Raw genomic sequence first — 13,050 nt, forward strand, 5'->3', positions numbered from 1 at the left:
CTTCATGATCTTCAAGTTGTTCTTGATGAATCCTCTTGTTTGATCTTCATATTTTCTTGTTGTGTGTTGCATCTTATTTTTCATATGCATTCTTGCATTCATAATGTCTAAAAATTAAAAATTTCTACGTTTGGTGTCTTGCATGTTTTTCTTTTCTTAAAAATTTTCAAAAATAAGTTCTTGGTGTTCATCTTGACATTCATAGTGTTCTTGCATGCATCTTTTATTTTAATCCAAAATTTTTATGTTTTGCATCAATTTTATGTTTTTCTCTTTCTTCATTAAAATTCAAAAATAAAAAAAATATCTTTCCCTTTTTCACTCATAAATTTTCGAAAATTTGAGTTGACTTTTTAAAAAATTTTTAAAATCTAGTTGTTTCTTATGAGTCAAATCAAATTTTCAATTTAAAAATCTTATCTTTTTCAAATCTTTTTCAAAAATCAAATCTTTCTCATTTTTTCTTTCATATTTTCGAAAATTTCAATTTTATTTTCAAAAACCTTTTTCTTATTTTGTTTCATAATTTCAAAATCTTTACTAACAATTAATGTGATTGATTCAAAAATTTTAAGTTTGTTACTTGCCTAGTAAGAAAGGTTCAATCTTTAAATTTTAAAATCATATCCTTTTGTTTCTTGTTAGTCAAGTAATCAACTTTAATTTTCAAAATCAAATCTTTTTTAAAATCAATTTTAAAATCTTTTCTAACCTCTTATCTTTTCAAACTTTGATTTTCAATTTTTTTTTACTACTTAACTTTTTGTTTGATTTTAAAAGTTTACTATCATATCTTTCTCAAAACTACCTAACTAATTCTCTATTTAAATTTTCGAAAATCACCTTCCTTTTTTTTCAAAATTCCTTTTTAATTAACTATTTGTTTTAAATTTTAATTTGATTTAATTTTATTTTCTTAATTTTCGAATTCTAACCAAAATTCAAAATAAAAACAAAAATATTTTTCTTTTCTTTTCAATTATTTTCGAAAATTCTTCTCTCTCACCTCCATCTAATTATTTATTTATCTACTAACACTTCTCTTTCTTAAAAATTCGAACCCCCTCCCTCTCTCTGTGTTCGAATTTCTTTTCTTCTTCTACTCACATAAAGGAATCTCTATACTGTGACATAGAGGATTCCATATTTTCTTTTGTGTTCTCTTCTTTTTCATATGAGCAGGAACAAGAATAAGAACATTCTTGTTGAAGCTGATCCTGAACCTGAAAGGACTCTGAATAGGAAGCTAAGGGAAGCTAAAGCACAACTCTCTGGAGAAAATCTGATAGAAATTTTCGAAAAAGAAGGAGACATGGTCGAAAATAATAACAATGCAAGGAAGATGCTTGGTGACTTTACTGCACCAAATTCTAATTTACATGGAAGAAGCATCACAATCCCTGCCATTGGAGTAAACAATTTTGAGCTAAAGCCTTAATTAATTTCTTTGATGCAACAGAACTGCAAGTTTTATGGACTTCCATCAGAAGATCCTTTTCAGTTCTTAACTGAATTCTTGCAGATCTGTGATACTGTTAAGACCAATGGGGTTGACTCTGAGGTCTACAGGCTTATGCTTTTCCTGTTTGCTGTAAGAGACAGAGCTAGAATATGGTTGGACTCTCAACCTAAAGATAGCCTAAACTCTTGGGATAAGCTGGTCACGGCTTTCTTAGCCAAGTTCTTTCCTCCTCAAAAGCTTAGCAAGCTTAGAGTGGATGTTCAAACCTTCAAACAGAAAGAAGGTGAATCCCTCTATAAAGCTTAGGAGAGATATAAGCAACTGACCAAAAAGTGTCCTTCTGACATGCTTTCAGAATGGACCATCCTGGATATATTCTATGATGGTCTGTCTGAATTATCAAAGATGTCATTGGACTATTCTGCAGATGGATCCATACACCTAAAGAAAATGCCTGCAGAAGCTCAGGAACTCATTGACATGGTTGCAAATAACCAGTTCATGTACACTTCTAAAAGGAATCCTGTGAGTAATGGGACACCTCAGAGGAAGGGAGTTCTTGAAATTGATACTCTGAATGCCATATTGGCTCAGAATAAAATATTGACTCAGCAAGTCAATATGATTTCTCAGAGTCTGAATGGATTGCAAGCTGCATCCAACAGTACTCAAGAGGCATCTTCTAAAGAAGAAGCTTATGATCCTGAGAACCCTGCAATAGCAGAGGTGAATTACATGGGGGAACCCTATGAGAATACCTATAATCCCTTATGGAGGAATCATCCAAATTTCTCATGGAAGGATCAACAAAAGCCTCAACAAGGCTTTAATAATGGTAGAAGAAATATGTTTAGCAATAACAAGCCTTTTCCATCATCCACTCAGCAACAGACTGAGAATTCTGAGCAGAATCCATCTAGCTTAGCAAATATAGTCTCTGATCTATCTAAGGCCACTTTAAGTTTCATGAATGAAACAAGGTCCTCCATTAGAAATTTGGAGGCACAAGTGGGCCAACTGAGTAAAAGGGTCACTGAAACTCCTCCTAGTACTCTCCCAAGCAATACAGAAGAGAATCCAAAAAGAGAGTGCAAGGCCATTACCTTACTTGGTGTGGCCGAACCCAAAGAGGAGGGGGAGGACGTGAATTTTAGTGAGGAAGACCTCATGGGACGCGCAGTGACCAATAAGGAGTTTCCCTTTGAGGAACCAAAGGAATCTGAGACTCATCTAGAGACCATAGAGATTCCATTGAACCTCCTTCTGCCCTTCATGAGCTCTGATGAGTATTCATCCTCTGAAGAGGATGAAGACATTACTGAAGAGCAAGTTGCTAAGTACCTTGGTGCAATCATGAAGCTGAATACCAAATTATTTGGTAATGAGACTTGGGAAGATGAACCTCCCTTGCTCACCAATGAACTAAATGCATTGGATAGGCAGAAATTACCTCAAAAGAAACAGGATCCTGGTAAATTCCTAATTCCCTGTAACATAGGCACCATGACTTTTGAGAAGGCTCTGTGTGACCTGGGATCAGGAATAAACTTAATGCCACTCTCTGTAATGGAGAAACTTGGGATCTTTGAGGTGCAAGCTCCCAGAATCTCTTTAGAGATGGCAGACAACTCAAGAAAACAGGCTTATGGACAAGTAGAGGACATGTTAGTAAAGGTTGAAGGCCTTTACATCCCTGCTGATTTCATAATCCTAGACACTGGGAAGGATGAGGATGAATCCATCATCCTTGGAAGACCCTTCCTAGCCATAGCAAGAGCTGTGATTGATGTGGACAGAGGAGAATTGGTCCTTCAACTGAGTGAGAACAACCTTGTGTTTAAAACTCAAGGATCTCCTTCTGTAACCATGGAGAGTAAGCATGAAAAGCTTCTCTCACTGCAGAGTCAACCAAAGCCCTCACAGTCAAACTCTAAGTTTGGTGTTGGGAGGCCACAACCAAACTCTAAGTTTGGTGTTGGGAGGTTCCAACAATGCTCTGAATATCTGTGAGGCTCCATGAGAGCTCACTGTCAAGCTATTGATATTAAAGAAGCACTTGTTGGGAGGCAACCCAATGTTATTTAATTATATTTATTTATTTTCTATTGTTATTTTATGTTTTTTTAGGTTGATGATCATGTGGAGTCACAAAAACTACTGAAAAATCAAAAACAGAATGAAAAACAGCTTTAAAAGTAGCTCACCCTGGAGGAAGAACTTATTGGCGTTTAAACACCAGTAAGAAGCATCAAACTGGCGTTTAACGCCAGAAAGAAGCATCAAGCTGGCGTTAAACGCCAGAAACAAGCACCAAACTGGCATTTAACGCCAGAACAGAGCATAGAAGTGGCGTTAAACCCCAGAAACAAGCAGCAAGCTGGCGTTTAATGCCAGGATTGCACTGCAAGGGCGTTTACACGCCTAATAGGAGCAGGGATGATACATCCTTGGCCCCTCTGGATCTGTGGACCCCACAGGATTTCCACCTACCCCACCTCTTCTTCTCTCCTCTTCACACCTTTCTATAATACTCTTCCACAAATATCCTTCACCAATTACCTGATTCTCTCTTCTCCATCACCTCTTCACCACTCCCCCCTCCCAAACCCACCCACACATGGCCGAACCACTCACGTCCCTCCATCTCCTCCATTTTCTCCTTCTTCTACTACCTTCTTCCTTCTTTTGCTCGAGGACGAGCAAACCTTTTAAGTTTGGTGTGGTAAAAGCATTGCTTTTTATTTTTTCATAACCATTTATGGCACCTAAGGCCAGAGAAACCTCTAGAAAGAGGAAAGGGAAGACAAAATCTTCCACTTCTGAATCATGGGAGATGGAGAGATTCATCTCAAGGGTCCATAGCTCAGTAATAGAGCATTTGACCACAAAACAAGAGATCATGGACCTCAACAAGAGCATGATGAAATTCCTCACCATGAAATCCCTGAGATGCCTCAAGGGATGCACTTCTCTCCACAAAACTATTGGGAGCAAATCAACACTTTCCTAGGAGAATTAAGCTCCAACATGGGACAACTAAGGACGGAGCACCAAGAGCACTCCATCATCCTCCATGAGATTAGAGAAGATCAAAGAGCTATGAGGGAGGAGCAATAAAGACAAGGAAGAGACATAGAGGAGTTCAAGAGCACCATTGGTTCTTCAAGAAGAGGAAGACGTCACCCTCACTAAGGTGGACCTATTCCTTAATCTCCTTGTTCTTATTTTCCTGTTTTTCGCTTACTATGCTTTATGTTTATGTTTGTGTCTTATTACATGATCATTAGTATTTAAGTGTCTATGCCTTAAAGTTATGGATGTCCTATGAGTCTATCACCGCGTGGTAAAGCAGAAAGCCGAATGATGCGGCCGCATGGATGACGCGATCGCGTGACATGCGCGATCTGCATAATCTGCAGAATCGCTGGGGGCGATTTCGGGCCTTATTTTAACCCAGTTTTCGGCCCAAAAAAGCAGACTAGAGCCAGAGAACATGCAGAAACCAACAACAACATTCATTTCGCATAGTTTTAGTTTTTAGATCTAGTTTTCCTCTCCTCTAGGTTTTCTTTCTACACATTCATGGTTTTTAGGATTTGTTATTTTTCATTGTTTTTGCATTGGGATATTGAGAAGAGTTATTGCCTCATCAAGACTTTGACATTCTAGTTCGTTCTCTTTACTTGTCTCTTACTCTTCCATGTTCCTTAATTTACTTAATTTTACCATTGGATTATTTTAGCATTTATCAATACAAGAATTACTTTTATTTTTAATTAATCTTTTGATCATTATTTATCATGTCTTTCTTTAATTCCCTTTCTTATGTTATGAATTTTACATTTACAATGAGCGAGTAGTTCCCTAACTTGATGGGGAGTTGATTGAAAGGAACCCTTGAGTTAGGATGCTCAAGAGAAAGATTGTAATTGGGTTATTGTTGGATTATTCTCTAGTCACTCACACCAATCCTCCCAAGAGTGGATTGGAACTTGTGGATAGAAACAGTATTCCAACTTGTTTGACTTTCCCTTACTTACTAAGGGACAACTAAACATAATAACCCTCAATTGTCAATTAATCTTGAGAGTACTCCAACAAGAATAGGGCTTCCAGCTAATCAACTCCTAGTCAAGGCTTTTATTTAAATTTATATAAATTCTCTAATTTAATTTTCTGCCATTCAATTCAAACCTTTTTGAAAACATCTGATTAATAAATAGCACACTTTTCTGCAACTCGTTGGGAGACGACCTGGGATCCATACTCCCAGTATTTTAATTTTAATTTCTGTGACACCCTTCTAAATTGATAAGCGGATTTCTGGTTAGTTGAGAACTATACTTGCAACGCATATTTTATAATCATTCTTAACTCGCCAATTTCCGCTTGCATCAATTTTTGGCGCCGTTGCCGGGGAGTTGTAATAGAGTGCTAAAGTTATTAATTGGAATTTATTTATTTGCATTCTATTTTATTTTGCTACTATAAGCTACTTGTTTCTTTCGTTAGATGACACGTTCGCTTCCTGACCCAAGCTTGCTAATATTCGATCCTGAGATTGAAAGAACTATTTCACGAATAAGGCAAGCTCGGCGTCGGTTAGTCCTTTCTAAGGGCGGATCTGAAACGTCACTTGAGAAAGAAACCAGCCCCCGTTCTACTGATTTGGTTGTTTCACGCGCAGGTAACATGGCAGCAGCCAGGAGAGTTACTATCCAGGAGGCTGGAGCCCCTGATTTTACAATGCAACCATTTCAAGCGGATCACCCAGCGGTAGCTACAGATTTTGAAATAAAGACCGCACTGCTCAATTTGACGCCCAAGTTTCATGGCTTACCTGCTCAAGAGGCTATCAAGCACCTGAGAGATTTTCAAGCAGCCTGTTCTACTGTCAGGCGTGATGGTGCAGATGAAACTTCAATTTTGCTGAAAGCTTTCCCGTTTTCTCTTGAGGGAAAGGCAAGAGAGTGGTACTACACTCAACCAGCAGCAATTGTATCCAACTGGGATACACTGAGAAGAGAATTCTTGGAAAAGTTCTTTCTGGCTGAAGTTACTGATAAACTGAGAAAAGACATTTCCATGATTGTTCAGGATGATTCTGAAACTCTCTATGAGTACTGGGAGCGCTTCAATAATCTTCTGGAAGCTTTCCCCCACCATATGATTGACAAGATAGTGTTACTCGGTTATGTCACACAGGGCATGAGGCCCTAAGATAAGACCACATTGGAAAGTGCTAGCAATGGATCTATGAAAAAGTACAAGACCACTGATGAGGCATGGCAATTGATCAGCGACTTAGCTGAATCTACTAGGAATCACAGGCAGAAACAAGGCCGTGCAAAAGCCGTTGCAGAAGTATCCTCTAGCAGAGAGACTGCTGCTTTAACTCAGAGTATTTGTGAAATGACCAACTTGCTGAAGCAGATGCAATTGAATCAACAACAAGTTCAGCAAGCTCAACCTTCTCCACCATAGCAAAACCAACAGTTAGTCCCATAGAGACTTTGCGCAATCTGCACTGATTATAGCCACTATACTGATGAATATCCACAGCTCCAGCAGGAAGACAACACCGTGGCAGCCACTCATAACTTCTATGACCGCCCCAACCAAGGGTACAATCAAGGTGGCAATTACAACCACGGATGGCAAGACAATTCTAACCAGAATTGGAGGGACAACAACAACAGAGGAGGCAGAGATAATCAGGGAAATCAGAGGTGGAATAATAACAACAACAGGCAGCATAATCAGAATCAGCCTTACAGAGCACCTCACCTGAGGCAATCCCAAGGACCACAGAATACCCAACAGCAGACCTCTCAAATTACCTATCCTTCTTCTTCTGCTAATGATGACTTACTGCAATCTATTGATCGGAGACAACAGACCATGGAAATAACATTAATGCCACTCTAAATGGTCTGACCGCTACTTTGCAGGCTCTTGTCTCCCAGATAGGATCAATGAATAACTCCAATAACCAACCTTTGAGCTCCAGTGGAATTCCCTCTCAACCATTACCCAATCCCAAGGGTGGTATTAATGCCATCACCCTAAGGTCCGGAACCATACTGCAGGAGAGGAATCAAGAGGAGCCAAACCCACCAGAACACGCCTCAGCTGAAGAAGTACTGGAAATAGAAGATGTTAAAGAGGAAGAGGACATACAGGACATGGCTGAAGAAGAAGAAATACAACCACGAGTGGAAGCACTAAAAGGCGCAGACACTGCAGAAAACGCCACTCCCATCCCATTTCCACAACTTGCAAGGAAGCCCAGGAAGCAGCTGGAACCTGATCCCAAAATGGTAGAGATATTCAAAAAGGTTGAGGTAATTGTTCCCCTTTTTGATGTTATTCAACAGGTACCTAAGTATGTAAAGTTTCTAAAAGATTTATGTATACATAAAGACAAAATTAATGAATTAGAAAATATTCCCTTAGGAAGTTCCATATCTGCTTTAATGGGGGGTTTACCTGAAAAGTGTAGTGACCCAGGTCCTTGTATAGTTAATTGTACTATTGATGGTGTGATAATTTCTGAGTGCATGTGTGATTTAGGAGCATGTGTAAGTATAATGCCTTTGTCTATATATGATGTTTTGAGGCTCCCTCCCTTAAAAAGGTCGGCAGCTCGTTTTGTGTTAGCAGATAAAAGCATTATTACAGTGGTTGGAGTTGCTGAAGATGTCTTAGTGGGCATTAAGGGACTCACATTCCCCACTAATTTTTATATCCTGGAAATGCCCCAAAATGACTCAGACAAGCCATCATCAATCCTACTCGGAAGATCATTCTTGAAGACCTTAAATTTTAAATTAGATGCTTTCTCAGGAACATATTCTTTTGAAATAGATGGCCGAGTAGTGATCTTCAATCTAAATGGAGTTATGAAGCATCCTCCAGAGGATCTCTCTATCCTCAAATGTGACATTATAGATGAAACCGTGGCTGAAGTTCACCAGGAGGAATTTGAAGAGAAGCACACAGGACAAGGTCCAAGTGTGGGGACATTCTCAGAGGACAATGACAGTGCCTTACCACTGTTACCAGCTCCAGACAACCCAGAGCCTGAACATGATCAGAAGCTAGAATTAAAACCCTTTCCTCCACACCTCAAATATGCTTACCTTGAAGACGGGCAGAAGTTCTCGGTTATCATTGCAAAGGAACTCACTTCTCAACAGGAAGAGCAGCTACTTGGTGTGCTGAGGAGGCACAAGAAGGCAATTGGTTGGAGTTTGGCAGACATATTAGGCATCAATCCTCAAGTCTGTGAGCATAGGATATTTTTAGAAGAAGGAGCAAGACCTGTCCGTCAACCCCAGAGAAGACTGAACCCCACTATCCTAGAGGTTGTCAAAAAAGAAGTGACCAGACTACTAGAGGCAGATATCATCTATCCTATCTTAGATAGTGAATGGGTAAGCCCAGTACAAGTGGTGCCAAAGAAGTCTGGAGTCACTGCAGTGAAGAATAAGCATGGAGAGCTCCTGACAACCAGAGTTCAGAACGCCTGGAGGGTTGATGAGCGGATATTTTATACGCTTTTTGGGGTTAATTTCATATAATTTTTAGTATATTCTAGTTAGTTTTTAGTTTATTTCCATTAGTTTTTAGAAAAAATTCATATTTCTGGACTTTACTATGAGTTGTGTGCTTTTCTGTAATTTCAGGTATTTTTCTGGCTGAAATTGAGGGAGCTGAGCAAAAATCTGATTCAGGCTGAAAAAGGACTGCTGATGTTGTTGGATTCTGACCTCCCTGCACTCAAAGTAGATTTTCTGGAGCTACAGAACTCAAAATGGCGGGCTTCCAATTGCGTTAGAAAGTAGACATCCAGGGCTTTTCAAAAATATATAATAGTTCATACTTTGCTCAAGGATAGACGATGTAAACTGGCGTTCAACGCCAGCTCTCTGCCCAATTCCAGCGTCCAGCGCCAGAAAAGGATTAAAAGTTGGAGTTCAATGCCAGAAATGGATCCAAACCTGGCGTTGAACGCCCAAAACAGCCTTATGCACGTGAATTGCTTAAGTCTCAGCCCAACACACACTAAGTGGGCCCCAGAAGTGGATCTCTGCAGCTATGATAGAGCATTTGTACCATTTTCACAAGAGGAGGGGATGTAACCATTGACAACGGTGATGCCCCAACACATAGCTTGCCATAGAAGGACGTGCGTGCATGAATCAGAGGACAAAGGAAAGTAGAGATTCAGAAGACAAAGCATCTCCAAAACTCCAACATATTCTCCATTACTGCATAACAAGTAACCTTTAACCCATGCTCTCTTGTTTATTCGCAATTCAACTGATAAATACAATTGACTTCCTGACTAAGAATTGCAAGATAACCATAGATTGCTTCAAACCAACAATCTCCGTGGGATTTGACCCTTACTCACGTAAGGTATTACTTGGACGACCTAGTGCACTTGCTGGTTAGTGGTACGAGTTGTGAAAAGTGTGATTCACAATTCGTGCACCAAGTTTTTGGCGCCGTTGCCGGGGATTGTTCGTGTTTGAATAACTGACGGTTTATTTTGTTGCTTAGATTAGGAAAATTTTTCTTTTTGGTTTAGAGTCTCTTAGTATTGTTCTTAGTTAAAAATATCCTTCTTCAAAACAAGTGTTACATTTACTGCCCAATTGGCTAGAGTGTTGGTCTAGTCCGTGGCAGTTTGGTACACTCTTTTTTTAAAAATCTTTTTCAAAAATAATATTTTCTCTATTAAATTTTGTGCCAAACTTTAAGTTTGGTGTTTTCTAGTTGATTTCCCTTTGATTTTTGAAAATTTTAAGTTTGGTGTTCCTTCTTCATGTTCTTGTGTTCTTGTGAGTCTTCAAAGTGTTCTTGAGTTTTCCTTGTGTCTTGATCTTAAAATTTTAAGTTTGGTGTTTTCCCTCCAAATTTTTCGAAAACAAGGAGCATTAGATCTAAAAATTTTAAATCTTGCGCTATTTTATTATTTTTCTCTTTCCTCACTAAATTCAAAAATATCTTTTCTCTCTAATTTTAAAACAAATTTTTGAAAATTATTTTTAAAAATTCAGATTTTTTTTTTCAAAATTTAAAATCTTTTCCAAATCATATCTTTTTCAAAACTTTCTTACCACTTTCTCTCCCCTCATTTTTTCGAAAATCTTCACCTACTTTTATTTATTTTATTAATTTATTTTATTTTCAAAATAAATAAATAAATATTTTCTTTATTTTACATCATCTCCCTTTCTCCATCATGGACCTAAGCGGAAATGTACAGTCCAGGAGGACTCTGGGGTCATATTCTAACCCCTCTACTGCTTCATATGGGAGTAGCATCTGCATACCCTCCATTGGAGTCAGTAGCTTTGAGTTGAATTCTCAGCTCATTATCATGGTGCAGCAAAGTTGCCAGTATTCCGGTCTTCCACAGGAAGAACCTACAGAGTTTCTGGCACAATTTCTATAGATTGCTGACACAATACATGATAAAGAAATAGATCAGGATGTCTACAGACTATTACTGTTTCCATTTGCTGTAAAAGATCAAGCTAAGAGGTGGTTGAATAACCAACCTAAGGCCAGCATAAGGACATGGAAACAGCAGACAGAAAAATTTCTGAATCAATACTTTCCCCCAAAACGGATGACACAGCTAAGGCTGGACATCCAAGGCTTTAAACAAGGAAATAGTGAATCTCTTTATGATGCCTGGGAGAGATACAGAGAGATGCTACGAAAATTCCCTTCTGAAATGTTTTCAGAGTGGGTTCAGTTAGACATCTTCTATTATGGGCTTGCTGAAGGAGCTCAGATGTCTTTAGATTACTCAGCTGGTGGATCTATCCACATGAGAAAGACAATTGAAGAGGCTTAAGAGCTCATTGATACAGTTGCCAGGAATCAGCATCTGTACCTAAGCAGTGACCCTTCCATGAAAGAAGAGGTTAAAACAGCAACTGCTGAACTCAGTCCTGTAAAACAAGCTGCTGAATTCAATCAGCAATTGGACTTTCTAACAAAATAGTTAGCCGAATTCAAAGATAGACTACAAGAGACAAGGATGGCTAATATACATATGGAAGAAAAGTTTAAGCAAACAAAGCAGCAGCTATCAAGGCAAATAACAGAAGAATGCCAAGCAGTTCAGTTAAGAAGTGGGAAAATATTAAATACCCCACCTCAAGGCAGCAAAAAGATAAGAAATGAGAAAACCACCCAAAATTCACCTGAGGACAGTAAGAGCCCAAGGAGAAGCAGTTCTGGAACTAAAACGCCAGAAATTTGGTGGAAGGCTGGCGCTGAACGCCCAGACCATGCTCAGGATTGGCGTTCAACGCCAGAAACAAGGCAGGACTGGCGTTCAACGCTAGAAATAGGCAAGGATCTGGCGTTGAACGCCCAAAATGGGCAAGATCTGGCGCTGAACGCCCAAAATGGGCACAGTTCTAGCGTTCAGACGCCAGGAACAGACAAGGAGTTGGCATCTAACGTCACTCCAGTTTCTAACTCTGGCACTCAATTGCCAGTGAGGGATCAGACACACACAAATGCTGAAAGCAACCCCTCTAAAAAGGCTTCTTCAACCACTTCTGTAGGCAATAAACCTACAGCAACTAAAGTTGAAGAATATAAAGCCAAGATACCTTATCCTCAAAAATTCCGGAAAGAGGAGCAGGATAAGCAATTTGCTCGCTTTGCAGATTATCTCAGGACTCTTGAAATAAAGATTTCATTTGCAGAAGCACTTGAGCAAATACCTTCTTATGCCAAGTTCATGAAAGAGATCTTGAGTCATAAAAAGGATTGGAGAGAAACAGAAAGAGTTCTCCTCACTGAAGAATGCAGTGCAGTCATTCTGAAAAGTTTTTCTGAGAAGCTTAAAGACCCTGTGAGTTTTCTGATACCATGCATATTAGAAGGTCAATGCACCAAGACAGCTTTATGCGATCTTGGGGCAAGCATCAACCTAATACCTGCATCCACTATCAGAAAGCTTGGCTTAACTGAAGAAGTTAAACCAACCCGGATATGTCTCCAACTTGCTGATGGCTCCACTAAATACCCATCAGGCGTGATTGAAGACATGATTGAGTTCATTGATAACAAGGTAAAGAATCAATTGCATAAGTTCACAGGGTTACAGAAGGAATCTGCACAAAAAACAGAGAAAAAGAGCTCACTGGCAAGAAAACGCCAGTAAGAGCCTATTTTGGGCGTTCAGCGCCCAAAAGGGGCAGCCAGTGGGTGCTGAACGCCACTAAGGATAGCAATCTGGCGTTCAACGCCAGAAAAGGGCAACAACTGGGCGTTGAACGCCCAGGAGAGCAGCATTTGGGCGTTGAACGCCCAAAACAGGCAGTGTTTGGGCGTTCAAACGCCAGGATAGTGGGGAGGAGGTAAAAATCATTCTTCTTCATATTTTTTCATTCTAATTTTAAAATTTCATGTTTTTAATTCATGATTTCTTGCATAAACATGTTAAGAACCTTGATTTCGAAAATCCCTCTTTAAAAATATCAAATGTATCTTAATCCATAAGCACCAAGCCTCTTTGCAAATTCAATCCAACTCTTTTCAAATCCTATTTT

This window comes from Arachis ipaensis, chromosome B01, assembly GCF_000816755.2.
Source record: "Arachis ipaensis cultivar K30076 chromosome B01, Araip1.1, whole genome shotgun sequence".
Lineage (NCBI taxonomy): Eukaryota > Viridiplantae > Streptophyta > Magnoliopsida > Fabales > Fabaceae > Arachis > Arachis ipaensis.